This window comes from Peromyscus leucopus, chromosome 1 (genome assembly GCF_004664715.2).
Source record: "Peromyscus leucopus breed LL Stock chromosome 1, UCI_PerLeu_2.1, whole genome shotgun sequence".
Classification (NCBI taxonomy): Eukaryota; Metazoa; Chordata; class Mammalia; order Rodentia; family Cricetidae; genus Peromyscus; species Peromyscus leucopus.
The window spans coordinates 75,206,016-75,228,308 of record NC_051063.1 but is presented as its reverse complement, the minus strand read 5'-3'; the positions used below and the strand labels follow the sequence as shown (position 1 = coordinate 75,228,308).

Below are 22,293 nucleotides of genomic sequence, written 5' to 3'. Positions count from 1 at the left end.
CAGGCAGACCAGCCTGGCTCATCAACTGGCCTGGCTTGAGAACCACCTAGGAGACTAGGAAAGCACAACTGTGGTGTCTGTGGGGGTCTCCAGAGACCACTGACTGGGGGGGGGACCTGCCCCAAATGTGGGTGCCGAGGATGGGACAAGAGGGACAGATGCTGGAAGGCCCCAGTCACAGGCATTCTCTGTCTGCTTCTTGACCGCCATGACATGAGCAGTTCCTCGAAGTAACCAAGGAACAATAGAGCCAAGGACCTATGAACTGGGACCGTCTGAAACCATAAACTGAAACAAGGCTTCCCTCTGTTTAAATGCTTCTCTTGGTTATGGTGATAAAAATCTGACCCACACTCTACTCTTCTCCTTTCCTGTTTTCCACTTGGTTGGTTTTGTTTTTCCTGCTGCTTCCCCACCCTGCTGACAGAAGGTAACAATTCTTTTCTTTTTAGACTTTAACCGTGTTCACCCTTGGTACTTTGAAATGTGTAAGTTGGAGCCAATCAGCCCTGACAGATGACTATTCTGCTCACTGATGTTTCCTTTCTGTCCACTTCCAGCCAATCAATCCTCTTCCACTGGTGTCGGGCATCTGCTCTTCAGCTCTCCTATACCTTCTTTCTTTCCTTTTTCTTTCTCTCCTTTTGAACTACAGATTAACTTTGTCTATTTAAATTTCATATATGGAAATCATTCAACGTGTTCTCTTCAGTGCACGGAAGTGTTTGTCAGTACAATGTCTTCTAATTCATCCATGTTGTTGTAAATATCAGTAATTTATTCATTTTTATTGTATGTCACCCTACTGAGTGCTGCAAAGCTGCGTGTCCATTCTATTCTTGGCAGCACTGGGGATTTCTCCAGTTATAAGTAAATCCTCCATGAATGTTTTTATGCAGATCTTTCCATTGATCCATGGTGTTGTTTTGTTTTTTTAAATGTCTATGAATAGCACTTGTAGGTACCTATTTTTAGCATTAGAAGAAGCTGCTCCTTCCTGTTCTCATCCTAGCTGGAGCAGGGATGGAGTTGGGGAGCAATCAGGGAGATACCATGATGGAGGGAGATGCCATGGAGATGGGGAGAGGCCAGATGCTGGGGAGGTTCCCAGGAATCCACAAGGATGACCCCAGCTTAGACCACTAGCAATAGTGAGAGGGTTCCTGAAATGGCTTACCCCAGTAATCAGATTGGTGACTACCCTAACTGTCATCATAGAGCCTTCATTCAGTAACTGAGGGAAGCAGATGCAGAGATCCACAGCCAAGCACCAGGCCGAGCTCCAGTAATAGGGTTGAAGAGAGGGAAGAGGGATTCCATGAACAAGGGGCATCATGATCATGATGAGGAAACCTACAGAGACAACCAACTAGTGGGAACTCACAAACTTTAGACCAACAGCTGTGGAGCCTCCTTGGGACTGGACTAGGCCCTCTGCATAAGCGACACAGTTGTGTAGCTTGATCTGCTTAAGGGTACCCTGGCAGTAAGATCAGGATCCATCCCTGGTGCATGAGCGGGCTTTTTGGAGCCTACTGCCTGTAGCCTTGATGCAGGGGGAGGGGCTTGGACCTGCCTCTGCTGAATATACCAGCCTCTGCTAACTCCCCATGGGAGGCCTTACCTTGTTGGAGGAGGGAATGGGGTGTGGATTGGGGGAGGAAGGAGGGAGGGGTGGGAGGAGGAGGAGGAGGAGGATCTGTGATTGGTATGTAAAATGAATAAAAAATTCCTTAATTAAAAAAAAAGAAGCTGCTGACCCCTGTTCCAAAACACTTGCCTCAGTTTACCTTCCCACTGGCAATGTATGATAACTCTAGACTTTCCGTATCACACTAGCATTTGGTATTGTTAGTCTTTTTAATTTTACTCATCTTGGTGTGTATTTAGTGGTACCTCTTGGCAGATTTACTTTGCATGTCCCCGATGACTAATGACACTGTGAAGTCTCTCCTTTTGCATAGTGACTGCTCACATATCTCCCTATTTGCATATCATCGGCTCAAGTTCATTTTCTCTATTTAAGGTTAGTTGGTAGTGTTTCCTATGCTCTGTTTATAAGCACTTTTCCTTTCCTTTTTGGCCAGATAAATGTTTTGTGATATTTTCTCCCATTGTGATGGAGATGTTTGTTTGCTTGTTAGTTGTCTTGATAGTGTCTTTTGATGAGAGGTTAGTTTAGAATTTGAATAAATCTTTTTTCTTTCATGGTTATTACTGTGTACCGGGTAAGAGTCCCTTTGCTACCCTGAAGTTGCAAAGATATCTTCATTCTTTCCTTAAAAAAAAAAACAAAAAACCAAAAAACGAAACTTTATTGTTGGGGCCAGAGAGGTGGCTTAGTGGTTAAGGGTGCTGGTCTCTAATATCCATGTCAGGCAGCTCGCCTGTAACTCCAGCTTCATGGCACCTGATGTCCTCTTCTGACCTCTGTGGGCACCCACACATGTGGTGAACACATGCTATGCACACACATGTTAATAAAAGTCAATCTTTTTGAGAGAATCTTAGGATTTTTGTTTTGACTTGGAAGCTTTTCTCAAACCAATTTTTTTTTTCCGTAGTGTGAAGTCCAGTTTGAAGCTGATGAATTTCCATATTGAGATCATTGTTCAGCTTCCTTTCTTGAAAAGACTTCCATTTCTCCATAAGATTGCTTTAGTGCCTCTGCAGAAGTTAATAAATATGGGTCTGCTTTTGCATGTGTGTGCTTCTGCAATTCTGTGCTGTTCCCCGTAAGCTGATCTCACCCTATTGGTTACCACAGCGGCACAATGGAGGTTGAAGTCAGGCAATTTGAGCCTTCATCTCTGTTTTTTTTTTTTTTTTTTTTTTTTTTTTAATCAAGATTGCCTTTGGAAATTATAAGTCCTTTCTTTTTTTCCACGTACTTTAGCATTGGCTCATAGCTTTCTCTGAGGCCTGCCAGGGATGGGATGGAGCTGGTGTAGAGTCAATGGACTGCCCTGAGGGAGAGTAGACGTCTCTTTACCATCAAGTGTTCTGCTCCATCAATAGTCTGTTTCCCCATTTATTCATAAAGTTTTTCTCTATAATGCTTTTAATAGCTTTTGTTATGAATAGCTTGTGCGTTTTCAAAAACTAGTCTTTGAAAATTTTTATTGAGCTAAAATTTACTTATGATACAGTTCAACCATTAAAATATTTTGTGGTACATACTTATAGCTTGTAGTTTACAGTTCATTCATAGAGTTTTTATAGGTTCAGTCTTAGCCCAGGACATTTCTGTCATCCAGAAGAGACAGCCTGAAACCACCAGCTCTTGCTTGGCCATCTTTCGCCTCCCCAGAGCCAGCCAACCACTGGTTGCCTATTCCACTCAAGTCAAATAAATTAAGTCATATGATATGCATGGGGAAGGCTGAGCATCCCACAGTCCTACAAATTCTATTGTATGAATATAGGACACAACTCATTTCTCCACTTACCAGTTGGTGGACACATGAGCTGTTTTTTAACTTTGGACTGTGAGAAATAACACTACATAAATACCTGTATAAATTTGTATGGATAGGTACTTTTAGGTTTTGGGGGGGAGGGGCTTATAACCAGCTATGGAATGGTGGACCACATGGCTGCTCTGTACTTGGAGAAGCTGTGCTCCTGTTTTTCACAGCTTTGCACCATTTTCTATTCCCACCAGAAGTAAATGAGGTCTCTGGCACTCTTTTTCTTTGTTGCTAGCTACATCCCATTTTTTGAGGTATGTTTTGTGGGTGTAAACTGTTATCCGCTTGTAATTTTCCTTTATGACTGTACCTGTGATTTTTAATTAGTGCTATGAGATACCTGACAAAAATACCCTAAGGCAGGAAGGGTCTATTCTGGCTTGTGGTTCAGGACATGCGGTCCAAGATGATGGGGATGGCCAGCAGCCGGTACGCACGGCACTGATGAATTTGTGGAGGTAACTAGGAATCAAAGAGGCTCCATCCCAAAGGGGGATCAGGGTGTAACACTCAAGTCCTACTCCTCTGGCCCTAAGTCTTCCAGCCAGGTCCCACCTATATCCAGGGAGTATTACAACCTCCCAATATTGTACCACCAGCAGGGAACCACGTATTTGCACACATGAACCTGTGCTCAATATTGCACATTTAACTCATGGCTAAAATCTTTTCATGTGCTTATTGACCAGTTTTGTATCTCCTTTGGACAGTTTTCTCTGCAGACCCTTTAATAGTTTTGAAGTTGAGCTGTCTCTATTGTGGAGTCTTAAAGGTGAGTTACCATCCAGTGTCATTTTCTTAACCCAGTCCAACTCTGCTCCCATCATCCTCTTCTGTGCTGTTATTAGCAAATACATTTCCTTTTGGTATAGCAGAGACCTAGCAATACAGTTGATACTGTTCCCTACAATTGCTTTTTTTTTTTTTTTAAGAACATGATGAAGAGATCCACGTTTATGTTGTCTTTAGGAATATCAGTGGTTTTCTCTGGTTTCTGCAAGAATTTACATTACTACCTAAAATCACTCATTTCCGCTTGAAGACTTCCTTCACTGTTTTTAATAAGGTGAGTTAGCTAGCAACTTAATTTCTCCGAGGACATCTTTAGTTCTCCTTCATATTTGAAAGGTAATTTTTCCTGACCTGATTGACAGTTGTTTTTTTTTTTTTTTGAGCAATTGGAGTCTATGATGCTGTTTCTCCTCCTGGGATTATTTGTAACCAGAAGCCAGCTATTAACCTTATTAGGTTCCCTTCTATACAACAAGTCATTTTTCCTTCCAGCTTTAGTACATCCTTATCCTTGTCTTCCCTTATGTGTATAATGATTTGTCTCTGTGGGGATTCTTTATTTTTACCTGTTTGTAGTGTGTTGAGTTTCTTAGGTGTATACACTAATGTGTTTCATTGATTTGGAGATGTTTTAGCCATTATTTCTTTAAATAACTTTCCCGTTCCTTTCTTTCTTTCGCCTCTTCTTCAGGGGCTCCTATTGCACATATATTGGTATGCTTGGATGTCTCACATTTCTCTGAGAGTCTGTATAATTTTGTTCATTTTCCCCATTTTCTTCTTTGGATTATACACTCTCTATTAGATATGGATGAATGCACTAATTCTGCCTCCTGATCTTTACTTGAACTTCTGATCTATACTTGAACCTCTCTGAGGAACTCTTCATGTTAGTCACTGTACTTTTCAACTCTAATGTTTCCATATGGTTCTCTTTTGTGTTTCTGTTTCCTTGCTGACATTCTCCATTTGTTGGTATATTGTCATTTGTCTTGATTATTTTGGCTCGTAATGAGGCAGGACATCATGATCCTGCACATGCTAGAGACAAGCTGCTTACCTGATTTGGGGGTGGTGGAATGGAGTCATTCAAGGACAAAACCCCAGCAGCCTCTATTACCTCCTGAAGTTTCCATCATTGCTTTCTTAGTTCAGGTTCTCCAGAGGAGTGTGTTTCTGTCTCTCTCTCCCTCCCCCCTCCCTCCCCCACCCCCTCCCTCACCCCCTCCCTGCCCCTCTCTCCCTCTCTCTCTCTCTGTTAAACAGTAACAATAGACACATTTGCCAAATTCAAGTCATTTCTGAAAACACCAGCACAGACACACCCAAAAGTGTGATATTCTAATATACTAGGTGCCCCTCAATCCAATCATGTTGATAATCAAGATTGATCATTATTGGTACAATTAACTGAGACACCAAGACATCAAACATGAGATTGGAGGAGGGAGCATTTAAGATTTAACCCATAATAAACATCTTGAATATATAGAACTTCGTTGTCAGTCATACTTCAGTAAGGCTGAAAATAACTTAAAAGGTAGATATCAGGAGCCAACAGTGTTCCATAATTCCCTTCTTTGGAAATATAGCTATTTCTGAGATGAATGACCATGACCATCCTCAGCCTAGATGAACTCAGCCTTGCCATAGAACTATTATCTTTTAGGTTCAGAATCACCAAGCTCCGTGTGTGTGTGTGTGTGTGTGTGTGTGTGTGTGTGTTTTCCACATTCAAATGCATTTCCTCAGAAGAGTACTTTATTTCCTCTTTTGAGTAGAACTCATTAGCATATGTATATTTCCATGGCCTCCACATTGACCACTTTTTTCCAAGCTTCCTTCCCTATGTCCCCCAGTAGTTTTCAGTGCACACTTTCCCCACCATTGGCAGCTGCTTGGAAAATGCCAACTCTTTCGGATGGCAGCCCAAGTCAGCATGGTCAGAGAGTTATGTCTGCCAAAGGCAAATGAAACAGATCCTTCCACAGCCAAGTCAGGGTACCTTAGGATGATTCAGATCAATATAATCTGTCCTTCCATCAGTTTTTGGATTCCAGTTATGTTGCAAAGCAGCACCTTCATCCTTGGCCATCAGCAGTCTTAGCATGGAAGATGAAGGAAAGGTGACTCATATTTTTGGAGGCCACTACATCCTAGAATGGCTCTTTCAGCAAACCCCTCAGCTCAGTCTTCAGTGACTTCCAATCCACTCACAACCAATACCTAGACTGCAACATGGATATCCAGGCTTCCCATGGCATGGCCGTTGCTGCTGTAATGGCCCCAGGTCCTCTCCTTCCCCTTGTGTCTGCATCTCAGACCTTCACTCCCATCCTCTTGAAGAAACACAAGACAATAACATGTCTCAGGTGTTGTGTTAAAGGCCTGGAGAGCCCTACTCCATTTAATACTCATTATATATTTCTGAATTCGCTACTTATGATTTGTCTTATTGCCCAGGCTCAGATAGGATAGTAATCTCCCCCAAGTGACACACCGTCAGCCTATGACAGAGCTGGCATTCACACCCAGATTGTCTGACATCAGAACCCAGGCTCAACTTCGCAGCAACACTCTAGATAGTTCCTTTCCTTTCTTGACTTTTGCCCTCCTTGCCTTCCCCTTCCTTCCATGTGCTGTCGTGGACTGCCCATGTTCACCCACTCAGCCCTTCCTCTGTCCCTGCACACTGACCTGATGCCCAAACCTTCTTTGCCAAGAGTTTCTCCTGGACTCTAGCCCTTCAGCTGGTGCCCACAGCAGATGAGATGCTTGGAAATTGGTGTCCAACCATCCTCAGAGTGAGCAGCCTCCAGGCAATTCTGACTGGGGAGGTGGATACACACCCCAGATCCTTGTGCCCTGTGTGAATTTCAAGAGTGCCCAGAGCCACCAAGTGGGCTATACCTAGGGTCATCACTTGTTCCTCCATACTTTATGACAGTTTCCTCCTCAACTGGCCTCACTTGGGGGCTTTTCTGGTTCCTCTTGCTAATATACTGTTGGTACTTGAATCCATCTCAAAGTCTCATCTTGAAGGAACCCAAAACTAGGACATCCCATGGCTACCTCCTGTGTACTCCCAGTGTTCCTGGCTCCATGGGCCTCATCAAAGACTCTAGATCCCAAACCTGGACTCTCCCCGTCACTATTCCTTGCCAGAGTGTTTAATCGAGTCTGCCTTCATCATTGTTTATAGTCATTTTCTTGCAGTATCTACCTTTAGCTCCATCACAGCATGGACTGTGAAGGACTCGGCTCTGAAGTGTCTCTACTGTCTGGTGCAATTAACAGTCCAAAATAGCTCCACCAGATATTTATTGAACAGAATGATTAGTTGGCTTAACTGGATAAAGCCTGAACTAAAGCTATATTTGTGGTGTGTGTGTGTGTGTGTGTGTGTGTGTGTGTGTGTGTGTGTGTGTGTGTTTAGGATCCCAATGTCATCATTGAGGTCATATTTTTGGGACATTCCACATTGCCAAAAGCCTTGTTTGAGAAAGGAATACATTCTGCATCTAAGAGCACTCTGACCCTTGGCACACTAAGGACAGAAAGAAATGATCATTCTCATTCAAGGGAATGGGATGTGCTTTCTTGAGATGCAAAGACTTGTCTTGCTCCCATATATTTTCTGTCTACAGCTCCTTGTCCTTGTTCTGCCTGGTGATCTATTAAGCAAAATCATCTATTCCTTAGAAACACAGAGTTAATTATTGTATAGTATCTTTGCATATAGTCATCCCTGATTAAAAAAAAAATTAGCATTCTAGGTCTTTCAAGCTCCCGTAGGCTCATGGACCCTCAGCTTCTCTGATGAAACCGTCCATTTACAACTCTGAGTCTGGGTTCATGAACTGAGTTCTACCATCTGTGGCAAGTCCATACCTTCCTTTGTTCCTAGTAAGAGAGATCCGTACTGTAGCCTCCTCACCACCCAGGATTTTCCTCTTCCCTCAGGAGATGACAGGGCCAGGGCAGAGCTACCATTTCCTTTGTGCTGTGAAATCAGTGGTCTCTGTTGCCTTCTATTCCATCTACTTCCCAAGAGGGCTTCACATGCCTACAGAAGACTAGCGTCTTGTTGGGATGAAGAGTGTTGAGTACCCAGCCCTGTTGCCAGGTGTGTAGAAGGAGGCTGGTATGTTCTGGAGCCCTTCTGCTGCCTTGTGTTGAGCCATGGGCCTGGCCCAGAGCTGGAAAGAGCTGGAGGAATGCCTGTACATTAGGTACCATTCACTGAGAAGCTTGGGATGGAACTGGGGACCAGGGAATTGTAGGAGTGGAAGCAGATGAGTGTCTTCACTCCGCAGATCGGGTACTCTATATTTTAGTACATGGACATTTCTAGAACTTTGAAGCTTTTGTGGGGACCTCTTTGTGCTTATTGCCATCCATCAGTGGACCCAGTTCCAGGATCCAAGTCATTCTTTCTCATAGGGTGATCTGCATCAGCTTTCTGGGTCACGGGGAATGAACTAAGGCCTTGTCCTTGCTGGAGTGGGGAGAGGAGGAGGTTGATCCTGGCTTTCCTTGGGCTTATTTACTAAGTGGAACATTTGATTGTCACCCAGAAGTGCCTTCTAACGGAGAACCCCTCCCCCATACTGAGGTGGCTAGTGACCTTGTAAAGAACTTGGCTCATATTGTTATATATTTTTTTGTCCTTTATTAATGTAGTCTTTGGGGAAAGTGTTTGATATTCTGCCCTGGGTCTTATTCATCTTATAAGTTAGGCAAGATTCTAATCATTTGAAGAACAAAGGAAGACAATTGCTGACTGTGGTCAAATGAGGGATCTCACATCCACTGCCTACTTCTCCCATGGCTTTGTCCTGTGGCCCTGTGGCTTAGTTCCTATCTTTGGTAAAACTCCCAGTACGCTGCAAACTATTTTAAAAGCACTCATTTGGGCTGCAGAAGTGGCTCATTGGGTAAAGTGCTTGCTGCATCAACATGAGGGCCTGAATACAGATAGATCCCTAGCACCCATGAAAGAACCGGGTGTGGTGGTATGTATCTGTAATCCCAGTACTGGGGTGGAGACAGGTGGATCCTGGGAAAGAACCAGGTGTGGCAGCAAGTATCTGTAATCTCAGTACTGGGGGTGGAAACAGGTGGATTCTGGGAAAGAACCAGGTGTGGCAGTATGTATCTGTAATCTCAGTACTGGGGGTGGAAATAGGTGGATTCTGGGAAAGAACCAGGTGTGGCACTATGTATCTATAATCCCAGTACTGGGGGTGAAGACAGGTGGATTCTGGGAAAGAACCAGGTGTGGCAGTATGTATCTGTACTGGGGTTGGAGACTGGTGAATCCTGGAAACTTGTGTCTAGTCTGTCTTGTCCAAACAATAAATAGTCCAGGTTCAGTGAGAGACCTTGCCTCCAAAACAAACAAGAGAAGTTGTTGAGCAAGACATCTGGACATCAACGTCTGGCTTTCACACATGCTTGCATGGGACACACATACACACATACACACATACACACACACACACACACACACACACACACACACACACACACACACGTTCATGCATGCACACAGGGAGAACATTCGTTCCACACATGCTTACTGAGTACTTGCTATGTACTTGGCTTGGGTTTGATGCAGGAAGAGACAGTGGTATAAAACTGCCACAGTCTATAGTCCCTGTTTTCACAAAGTTCACAGGGTAGGACCACTGTGAGCACAGAGAGTACCCTATGGCAGTTAAGCAAAGGTGTCCCTTCCTGCCAGCAGATGTGCATCCCTAGGCGCAGAGCCAAGTGAACAGGAGCAGGCCTCCCTCCTGCACTGGGCACCCTTGGACAGTGGACATCCTAAACAACCTTCCTCGGCAGCTGTGATGTATAACAGTGGATAGTAAATAAATAATTATACAAATGGCCATTTAGTTACAGTACCAAAGCACACTAGTTGGAAAATGCATCATACATAATTATGAATGTACACAGCCAGAGGGATCTAGAACAGGAACTTCTGAAGAGTGGGGTGAGACCAGGTCAAGAGTGCTTATGGGTAGAAGAATCTCCATGCACCTTCCCCTCACCATGGTGCACATGGCGACACAGCTTGCCCTGGTGATGGAGAAGGGGCTACCGCTTGCAGACTGTTTTAAGACATTAGCTAGATACTGTGGCAAATCCTTAGAAAATACCTTTTAAGCCAACACCTGCCACGTGGCCAGCTCCCATCCATGTGCTCATAACTACCTGGTCTTCCAGTGACTTAAGTCCTGGGTGGTGGCCCAAGGCTTTATCTCCATTGGGATAGCAGTTTAGTCTGATAAGAATGATGTCTGGTGATTACTAATCGTCATCAGACTTTGGAAAGCTGGGGATTGGCAACACAAAGTCAAGGTCTTGAGAGGAATAAGGCATTCTGTCTTCCTTCTTAGGTGTGATAAGCTCAAGTGCTTCTAATCTCTGTTCATTTTATCCCCATGGTCCCAAACTCAGAAGAAGGCTGCACCTGTGTTCGTCTTCATGTTTTCCTTTGGCATTTGGGACCTCAGATGGTACCACTCATTGAGGGGAAGATCAAGACATTGAGCTTTGATGAGCACCTTGCTCAGAGCTGCCCGGGCAGGGAAGCGACTTAAGAGGCAGCATGCTCATGAAGGATGAGAGGATTACAAGCTTTGATAAAATCAAACCAAACCAAACCCAAAAGAAACCTTTACATCAACCCAAAGTTCCCGAGGTGTGGTGATGCATGCCCTGAGGGCTAATCAGAGTCTCTCAGATCGCTGTCATTCTGAGCTGAAGTAGTTTCAGGAGCTGCTTTTGTCCCTTGCTCTGGCCTAAAGTAACTGCAGCATGAAGGGGAGCAGGGTGAAGGCTTGGCTGGCCTCCAGCTTTTCATTTCAACTCTTGACAATAAAATACTGTTCTGGATTCTGTGCCTCACCAGACCTCTCTACCTGCTCTGTGGTCTTCTTCCGTTCCCATCATAACCCAGGAAGCCTGAAGCTTGCCTCTGCAGCCTCAACCCCAAGAATCTGCCTCATTCACAATTACTCATGAACTTCTTTCATAATGCAGGGGTGGGTGGGGAGGAATTGCAACCTGAGGATATTTCCAAACAATGCCTGAACCAATATTCTTCATTTTCTAAAATAAGGCACTCCATCAGGAAGGTCCCCAAACAAGTATGCTGTCTACCCATTGTGTTTCTTGACTAGGAAGAACTGAGTGCCTTTCAAAGAAGGATTGGAAGTTGGGAGTGCTGTGGTTTTATCTAGACACAGAACACTGTGTCCTTGCAAGTGGGATTGATCAACCTCCTCGGTCACACCTTTGCAATGAAAGGTGGGCATTGTAAGCTTTTGAAAAAAAAAAAAAAAGTTGACTTTGCAAGGAAGTTTCAGTGGGCAAGTGATGGGTTCCTAGTCACTCAATGTGGATCTCTATCATCTGTCTACAGTTGATCAAGGAGCTGCTTTCTGTCAACAACTGTATTTTGTTGAGCACATGGGGACCCTTCTTGACCCACAAGGAAAGACCCAAGGGTATCTGTCTTAGTCAGGGTTACTATTGGTGTCATGAAATGCCATGACCAAGAGCAAATTGAGGAGGGAAGGATTTATTTGGGTTATACTTCCACATTGTAGCCCACCATTGAAGGAAGTCAGGACAGGAACCTGGAGGCAGGAGCTGATGCAGACGCCATAGAGGGGTGCTGCTTACTGGCTTGCTCCCCATGACCTGTGCAGCCTGCTTTCTTATAGGACCCAGGACCACAGTGGGCTGGGCCTATGTGAGTCCCCCTCCCACTTTTACCCCCTGAGGAGGGAGAAGTAAGAAATATTTAGATAGAAACATAGAGGGGAGAGAGACCCATAGAAACACAGGATAGCTTCTGGAGGGCCTGGGTCCTTATCCACCAGCCTCTTCTGTCTCCTCTAAAGGGCTTGTTAAAAGGAATGCCAGGGGGTGGAGCAAAAGACCTCCCCCTAGCATGGCCAAGTAGAGACCCTTCCAAATACCTGGTAACCACACACATGGTCAAGCAATCCTCTAATGTAGCTCTGCTGGGTAAAGCAAGCTCAGATCTCACTAGGAAACCTTTGTGGGCCTCCACATGAGTGCTCCCTATCAATCATTAATTTAAAAAAAAATGTGCAGGGCTGGAAAGATGGCTCAGTGGTTAAGAGCACTGGCTGCTCCTCCAGAGGTGAATTTCCAGCAACCACATGGTGGCTCACAGCCATCTGTAATGAGATCTGGTGCCCTCTTCTGGCCAGCAGGCATACATGCAGGCAGAACACTGTATACATAATAAATTAAAAAAAATAAAAATAAAAAAATGCCTTAAAGGCTTGCCTTACAGCCTGATCTCATGGAGGCATTTTCTTTTTTCCCTCCCTCCCTCCCTCCCTCCCTCCCTCCCTCCCTCCCTCCCTCTCCTCCCTTTCTCTCTCTCTCTCTCTCTCTCTCTCTCTCTCTCCCTCCCCCTCCCCCTCTCCCTCCCTCTCTTTTTTGTTTTTTTTTTGGGGGGGTGGTTGTTTTTTGAGATAGGGCTTCTTTATGTAGCCTTTGCTGTCCTGGAACTCACTCTGTAGACCAGGCTGGCCTCAGACTCAGAGATCCGCCTGCCTCTGCCTTCTGAGTGGAGGCATTTTCTTAATTGAGGTTCCCTCCTCTCAAATGACTTTAGCTTGTATCACGTTGACATAAAACTAGCCAGCACAGCTTCTTTTCTTCTTGTGCACCTCTCTTTCCCACTGTAGGCTGCTCAGGTTCATGAGATACAGTCCTCTTCCAACTGTCAGTCACTGCGGCACTGTGTTGATTATTGGTTCACAGGAACTTTGAGGCTGAGTGGAATGTTTTTTGGGCACTGAAATGTGGAAGGCAGAAGTGTAAGTCCAGGGTAACTGCAAGGACTTTGGTAATCTGACTTACCTAAGCCTTGATTTTCTCATCTCTAAAGCAAATATAGAAATATTTTATAGTTTTATCATAAGAACAATGTCATTGGCCTTTCAAAAATGTCAGTATCTCTATTTTAGTCCCATGTGATTGAATCTCATAATGGCATGTGCATATAGATGAATTGATGTTATTATTTGAGGGGTTAATTTAGATGATATTCCATAGGAATTCTGAAACTTGATTTTCATACATACATGCATTGAATTTAGATCAATCTTACATTCTCAAAGAAAATAGAGAAGGAATCAACTAGTTTTCTCAGATGACACAAATAGGTCACAAAATAATCCTGATAACAAAATCTGACAAAGACATTGCATGGAAGAAAACTACATGCCAATATTCCTCAATCACAGAGACAAAATTCTTAAATAAGTTAGCAAGATGAGTTTAGTAATACATTTAAAAAATCTAAATTTATCCTTTAATTAAACAGATGGTTTAAAAATGGAAAAGAGTGGGTTGGAGAGGTGGCTCACTAGTGAAGAATACTTACTCCTCTTATGGATGACTCAGATTCAGTACCCAGCACTATGCCCAGCAGTTCCTAACCTATGTAACTCCTGCTCCAGGGTATCCAACACCCTCTTCTGGCTTCTGCAGGCAACTGCACATGTGTAGCACACACACATGAGCACACACATGCAAAATAAATTTTAAAAAATCCTTTAAAATTGAAAATAAAACTAATTTGTGTAATTAACCACACCAAGAAAATAAAATAAAAAGTTGTATGAATATTTAATGGATATTTTAAAAAAGCAAAACTTGATAGTTATAGCATTTTTCATTAAACTGGAAACACAATGAAATTGCCTTAGGCTGATGAAGGCATCTGTGAAAATCCCACTGCTAAATTCATACTTAATGGTACAATACTGAATGCCTTTCTTTTTTAAAGTTTTGCTTATAAACAACATGGAGATATGTCTGTCTCCAATGTATTTATTTAGCATTGTGTTGGTGGTTGGTGCAATTAGATAAGAAAATGAAATAAAATACAGAGACTTCTTATCCAAGAAGTCAACAAAATGTTCTAGAACTAGTAAACTAGTCTTGCAGGATCATAAAATATAAGGGCACCATGACAAATCGATTGTATATTTATAATAGAAACAAGCAGTTAGAAACTTTAAAAATGCCACTTACACTAGCATCTATTTAGATATTCATAAGTAATAAACAAAAAATGAAAAGCCTATATTTTTAAAACTAAAAAAAATTATTTGAAGAAGACTTAAGTAAGTAGAATATATACCATGTTCATGGAAGGATGATACAACACAGCTACTAATTTTCCCGAGGTCAATATATAGATTCAGCATAGTTCTATTTTTAATATAGGTGTAGAAATTTAAAAGTTTATTATAAAATTTATCTGACAACTCAGAGAACCCAGAATAACCAAGGAAATTTGAAATGCTTAAAGTACTAATTCTAAGAGTCATTATAAAAACTGTAGTGACCCTGTGTATTTTAAGAATAGATGAGTGAACAGAGAGATGGCTCAGCAGATAAAGATGCTTAATTTCAAATCTGGTGTCCTAAGTTTGATCCCTCAGATCCACGTGGTAGAAGAGAACTGACTTCTTCAAGTTTTTCTCTGACCTCCACTTGTGCACAGTGCTACGGTTATGCATGAACATACAAAAATTAAGTAATAAAGTAATAAAACTTTTCCAGAGGCATGTTAATGGAACAGTACCATGTTAATAAGTAGACCCACATGTATGGTTGGTATAAATTCGACATAGATAGCAAGGTAATTTATTGATGAAAGGAAAAATTTCAGTCAATGGTAATAAAAAAAAAAACCTGAATAAAAACTGAAAGAAAAAGTTTGACTCATAACACACCATATGCAAAACTAATCCAAAATAGATCAGATATTAAAGTAAAAGAGAGAAATCCTCTAGAGGGTGCTAGCAAGAGCATCCTTAGTACTTTGGGATAAGCAAGATTCCTTAGAGGGGATCTACAATGCAAGCAATAAAATAAATGATACATAGAATTTCACCAAACCCCCCCTTTTTTCCTATCTCTCCAAAAGCATTAAGAAAATTAAAAGTCAAGTCACAGACTGAAGGAAAATATTTTCCAGTCATGTATTTCACAAAGACCTTCTTGCAGATCAGTGATTTTAAAAGAGAACCCAGGTTTGGGGTGTGGGATGTGACTGAGAGGCAGAGCTTGTGAGATGGCTTAGATAAAATGCTCAGTGTAGGGGTGGGGGTGGCAATATAGTAAAAATGTAGGCAAAAGACTGTCCACAAAAGAAGGTCATTGTAAGGATGTGAACAAGTACTCTGTTATTGACTTACAGAGAAATGCAAACTGAACCTATACAAGACAGTGCTTCACAACATGACTAAATTAAAGAAAATGGACTACATCACATGTTGGGAGTGGACTCAAGTTACATGTGACTTGGGTGTAACTCTCAGATATTGCTAGTAGAAGTATCAATTCAAATGACCACCCTGAAAATTGGTCTTTAGTTTCTGGTGAAATTCATTCACATACTTGTCCTATTACCCAGCAGGCCCATTTCCTAGGCATTACCAAGAGAAAAGCATGTATCCACAGAAGAATGTGTACAAAGTGTTAAAATAGTAAATTTTCTTTCTAATAACCCCAAACCAGAAACAATACCAATGTTTATCAACAAGAGAATAGAAAGCCATGGAAAGGAAATTGCTGGAACTGGAGAGATGGCTCCTCAGCTCAGAGCACTTGCTGATCTTGCTGTGGCCCTGGGTTCAATTCCCAGCATCCACAGTGGTTGGCTCACGACTGCCTATAACTCCAATTCCAGAGAGTCCGATGCCTTTTTCCCGCCTCCTTGGACACCTGCCTGCATGTGGTGCACCTGCAGACACATAGGCATATACACATGAATTTTTAAAAAGTGAAAATAAACAAACATTTGAACAGATGGGTTGAAGATGCTCTAGTAGGTGGCCACACACACCAAGATTTACATCAGCACTAAGGATGGGCTTAAGAAAAACATGAGGACACAAAGTCAGGTGGGTAGGGAAAAGGGAGTGGATCTGGGAGGAGTTGGGGAGGGGGGTGAAGATGGTCAAAATATAATGTATAAAATGATCTGATAGAGGAAGTGAGAAAAGAGACTCTCTTTAGCAAGAGGGAGGGAAGTAAACAAAGATGAAGGAAGAAGATGATAAAATAACGATTAAGATATCTGAAAAGGCCACAAGGAATCATACTACTAACTATTTACCAAAATAGAAAAATTACAATACATATAATTCTATGTAAAAATATACATATATAGTTTTAATGAACCTTTCTCATCTGGATTGTTAGTCTTTTCACCAAAAGCCAAAGACCACCTAGCAAAACCCACTCTCAGACACAAGAAGCCATCTTTCAAGTTGCTAGCCAGCGCTAAGAAACTCCCAAAACATAGCCTGTTGCTGTTGCCCTTGGTTACTCCCTGGAGGTGGAAGGTTAGTCTCTGTTCCTGAAGGCACCACGAAGTTCAGACGCAGGGCCCAGAGAACTTAAAGCTGAACTGACCTGAATGCCTCCTCCCTTTCATGGTGGGCTAGCTTTCATGGTGCCAGAAAGCACCAAGCAAGCTTCCAGAAGAACCAGTGATAATGAAGTTCAGTGGCTCCTAACTGGTCTTCTGGATTCTCCTTTGCTCATCTCCCAGCCATTCATACATCTCCAATTCATTTTCTGCTACCCATTGAATTTCTTGGGATAAAACTGATTTTTCAGAATAAAATTGGAATGAGCTACTAAAAGCTCTGTAAAATCTAGCCCTGCTTATTCCTGAGGCTTTATGTCATGCTGTTCTCCCTTCAGCTACACTAGCAGTTTTCTCTTTTGTTTGCTGGGGATTGAACCCAGGGTTTCACATATGCTAACCATCGCTGTACCTCTGAGCTCTGTGCCCAATCCCTACACTGGCATCTGGTGGTACCTTGACTATATTCAGTATTTCTTCTTGACGAATCTGTACTGATCCCTGTTTGGCCACTCTGTAGTGTAAATTCTAATTGGTCTTAATAATAAAAACCCAGAGCCAGATATCAGGGTAAATGCTGAAAGATCAGAGAAGTAAAGGAGCCAGCCACTTGAGAGACTTCTTACCTCTGCCAAATCCTCAGATCAAAGGGCTGAGCTCCTGTCTCCTCTCGCATTATATTCCTCTCTTCACCCAGCCATATCACTTTCTGTCTCCAGCTCTCTAGTGCTAGGATTAAAGGCATGTGCCTCCCAAGTACTGGGATCAAAGGCATGAGATCCCCACTGCTGGGATCAAAGATATGTGCCACCACTGCTTGGCCTCTATGGTTAACTAGGAGCTAGCTCCACCCTCTGATCTTCAGGCAAGCTTTGTTAGAGAAAAAAATATATCACCACACCATTCTTTCTAGTACTCTATATAGCCTTTCCCTGCCCATCATATGTATACATGATGGTGTAGCTCTCCTGTTCCCACCCAGCATCCTCTCTCCCAAGAGCCTATTTTGCTTTTTTGCTGATACTCTTGGCAGTTAATAATGATTTCTATACCTAAATCCATTGGGATTTTAACCAAGTCTGATATTTGTTCCCTAGAAGCAACATACTAGCCAAGAATGTAGCAGATCTGAACAAATATTTGTTGACTTAGTGACCTCATATAAAACTCTCACCCTATAGTTCCAGGTGGTGGGTTCTGTGACTGTGCTAATCAGACAGTGTGTATTGTTTGTGTGTTTTATGAAGTCCATAAAAATCCTAGCAGGCTGTATTCCTAGACATTGACACAATCTTACATCACCTTACGGCTTAAAGCTAAATCATTTCCTCCAAATCCAATGTTTTACTGCCTATAGTTAGGTGGTATGGTGGTTAATCTCATTTGTCAACTTGAGATATAGAATCCTCTGGGTGACAGGGCTCTCTCTTGTCATGCCCATGAGGGTCTATCATGATTAGGTTAAATGAGGTGGAATGATCCACCCACATGAGTGGCACCATTCCCTGGGTTGGGATCCTGGACTATATAAGAACAAAGTGAACTCAGTATAAGAATTCTGTACTTGGTGCTTCTTGACTCTGGATGCAATGTAACCAGCTGCTTCAAGCTCCTCCTCTTGTGATATCCCCACCATGATGAACTTTAACCTTGACCTGTGAGCCAAAACAAACCCTTTCCTCCTTCCTTTAGTTGCTTCTTGTCAGGATATTTTATCACAGCAACAGTAAAAGTAACTAATAATATGACTTTTCCTTACTGGATCAGAGCTGCTTTATGCAGTGGAAACACAGAGGCTGTTACCTTTCTCTGAGTGGAAATGTGGACTCTGTCTTGACATTAAGGCTTTGGCATTACTTATTTTCATTCTATCTCCATTGACCATCAAAAACAGTCTCTTGGGAAGCCTCAAGGGAGTTCTGTTGTTTCAACTCAATGTGCAGATTCTGTGTTCCACATGTGCACAGTATGGTACTCATTTGCAGAAAAGCAGTCTGACTGGTAGACCAGATGGAGCATTTTGACAGACTTCACAAGTGCCTTGGCTGCTATTGTATTTTTTTTCCACTGAACTTTACTGAATCTCTGACCTACTTTGGCACTGCAGTGCATAGACCACCTGCCATCCCTGAGTCTCATCTCTTCAAAGTTGTGGACTTGCATTAGTGATTGGAAAGGAATGTCACACACTGATTTCAGAATCTTTTCAAGAAGTGGGTAGACAAGACTGGAGCTGATGGAATGGATGCAGGGTGAGGTCTTTCTGAAGGGTATAGTGAAGGAACCTGGGGTTCTCACAGATGCTCCCCTATTTATTGTGCTCCCTTTCATCAGGAAGGGGCAGAGATTCTGGCTTTTTGTGAATGAGCACAACCCTGTGGGATACAGAATATGTACCTAAAGTCGAAATGACGAAGTTCTCCAAGTTTTTGTTTCCTGACTGGTAGTCTCATTCTTTACAGTTAGGGGATGGTGTGGGAAAACCCAAGTCAGCATGTTATGAAGAAAGCAGTCGACCACTTCTAAAAATAGCCTGCTCTCTGTCATCTGTTCCTTCCAAGCCCTAGGTGGAGGTGAACCTCTCACCCTTGCTCAGTTCTCCCTCATTCCTGGGTATTTTAATATGACTATTGCTATAGACTGAATGTCTCCTCCCCGAATTCATGTGTTAGACACCAAGCACAAGTAGGATGGTGTAAGGAGGCAGACTGTGAGAGACATTCACAAAGGCAGAGCGCTCGGGATGGAACTAGCACCCTTCCTAAAAAAGCCCTTGTCACTTTGCCATATCCACGATGAGAAGATGTAGCAAGAAGGGGCCATGTAGGACTTAGGAAGCTACTCTCCATAGACATCCAGTCAGCCTTGGTCTTGGATTTCTCGGTTTCTGGAACTGTAAGAAGCACATTTCTGTTGTTTGTAAGTCACCACTCTACAGTACTGAATTACAGCAACCTCAGATTAACATGGCAAGTAGAACAAGGCAAACACACCGCACGCTGATGCCGAAGGAAAGCTGCTCATTTTGAGAAAGACACAGAATTTCATAACGTCAAAGAAGATGGCTACAGAGCTGGGGGCATCTAGGTCGGGAGCTGGCGGTTAGAGGCAGCAGCAACGGAAGATGAGCAAGTCTTCTTGGAGGAGGCCGGTAGAATTGTCCCAGATGAGGTAGATGTAAACCTAAATGGATTGTGAGATATGGCTGAGAAGCAGACATCTTAGCAGAACATAAACATCCAGACCACAGCACCTGGCTTGCTTCTCATTCCCAGAGCCTTCTCATTCCATCCATGTTCCAGGTAGAGCTCCTTCTAGTAGCTGGAAAAACTCTGATTTTTTGTGCTGGGTTTTTGCCCTCAAGGAACAAGACAGCTTTTCCTTGGACTGGCAGCATAGGTCTATGTATTCCTTTCATTATGTGTCTGTGATAAAAAAAAAAAAATACCCTGACAAAAAGCAACTCAGAGGACAAAGGGTTTATTTCGTCTTTCAGTTTCAGGTTGTAGCCCATCATTGCAGGGAATTTAAGGCAGCAAGAACTTAAAGCAGCTAGTCACATCCACAGTCAAGAACAGAAAGAAATGGACGCATGTGTACTACTGCTCATCCTGATTTCACCACACGTCTACAGAACCCAAGCCCAAGGAATGATGTCACCCACTTTAGGCAGGGTCTTCTCGAATTGATTAATGTAACAGAGCTAACTCCCCACAAACATGCCGACAAGCTAACCTGATAGGGATGGTCTTCCAATGAGACTCTTCCCAGGTAATTCTTCATTGTGTCCAGTTGGCAAATGAAAACTAAGCATCCTCATCAACACCACTCTCATCCCAAACCTGCCCCTGGGAGGTATGAGGTATGCTGATACCCTCCCAAGCCTGCAGGTGGGAGAGGAGAGTAGATTCAGGCAGTGCAGTAGGAAGAAAGCAGAGAAAATACCAACGGAGGGCAAACAAACAGCAAACTCTAGCAGACTAGAAATGGCAAAGCCTCTGAAGAAGGAAAGGGAAGGTCGGCTCCGCGGAAGAACGTGTGTGCCCATGGGGTAGACCGGAAACTCTTTCTCCTTGTTCTGTGGCTGATCGGAATAAAGGGTGGCCCCACTAGGCTCTCATCCTTATGCTGGAGTCACACTTTAATTTTCTCTGCCTTGTGTCGAGAGCGTGGGGACTGCTTAGGTACAAAGGTCTTTGAATTCTCATCAGCATCACTGGCACTGTACTTGGTACCCGGCTTTTCATTTTCTCTCCAGTCATATGGAAACAGTTTAAATAGAAAACAACAGAAGAAGCCCCAGAGGTGCATGGCATCTGTACTTCCTCAGGCTAGCTATTCAGTCAGTTGCCACGGGTCCCCAGGAGTCCCCGATGCTCTTTCTGATAAGCTTCTGGGTGGAGGCTTTGATGAATATTGACTGAACCCAGATCCACTAGGTATACAAGGAAAGAGCCAGGACTTGGGACCTGCCTCACTCGGTGTCTAAGGAATTGGATGGGTGGGCAACTAGAAGAGTGGATAGACGTGATTGCAAGTCTTACATCTATCACTTAAAAGCCAGACTTTGAACAAGTTTCTGGACATCGCATCCATTCATTCTACAGGTGGTGTTTGATTGCACCTCCTGGGTGCCAGGCATTAGAGGAAGGGCTGAGGGTCCAGAGGTCAACTGTGGTGACACCAGTCCTATAGAAATTCCAGTTAGGAAGGACAGAAACACAACAAAAGGGAGCTTTACACGGGACCTTAACTGCCTCTGTCTCTTGGGAGACCAACTGGAGGTGTTGTTACCTCTCAATCTGTTGTTTTCTCAGCCTTGTGGCTTGTGTCCTAAAGGGCTGCCCATCTTTACTCACCTTAGGGAAGGGTGGGGGCCGTTAGGAGATTAGACACACTACTCTGAGAACATAACCAGGAACCGATAGTGACAGTGTGGGTCCTTAACATCCACAACTTAGTTTTGGGGGGTTTTGTTTCTGCTTTTTTGTGGGTTTTTTTTTTTTAGGGAGGAGGGGTTGCCTTAAATCATTTTTCTCAATAATTCAATGATTTTCCCTATCACCGAGCACTTTCCCTGGTGCCTGTGTTTTGCAAAGTTTCCTGGAAAGCTGTCCTGGGAAGCACATCTTCTAGTCCTACAGAGAGCAGAAAACCGGCTCCTTGACCTTACTCATGTTTGTTTTCCTTGTTCTCATAGCGAAAGTCACAGAGGGAATGGAAAGGTTAAGCTTAAATAACTGTTTCTGCCCTATGCATCTGTTTGGGAGCAGAGTGTTTCAGATGTCACGGGTTGCGTGCCAAGCAGTGGACACAGCCATGAAATGTTAAGATTGCCGTTCACAATAGAAGGGGCATGGAGAAGTCCAGTCACCTCCTGAGAATGTTAAACTATGTACGGAGGTTTTCAACCATGTTTCAACTACATTTATTGGGTACTTGCCCAGTGCACAGTAAGTTTTTGACATACATTATCTTATTTAAACTTTATTAAATCTTATTAAATTGTCACAATGACAAATACTTTATTCATTTTCCAGGTGAAAATTAAGGGCTACATGCCCTGTCGAAAGTCTCACAGCCACG

At 43.1% G+C, this 22,293-nt stretch overlaps 1 protein-coding gene across 1 annotated transcript in view; it reads left to right on the top strand.

Annotated features, from left to right (window-relative positions):
- Plpp4 (phospholipid phosphatase 4) overlaps positions 1-22,293 on the top strand; it is a 129,279-nt gene that overhangs the window by 74,225 nt on the left and 32,761 nt on the right. The window lies entirely within an intron of this gene.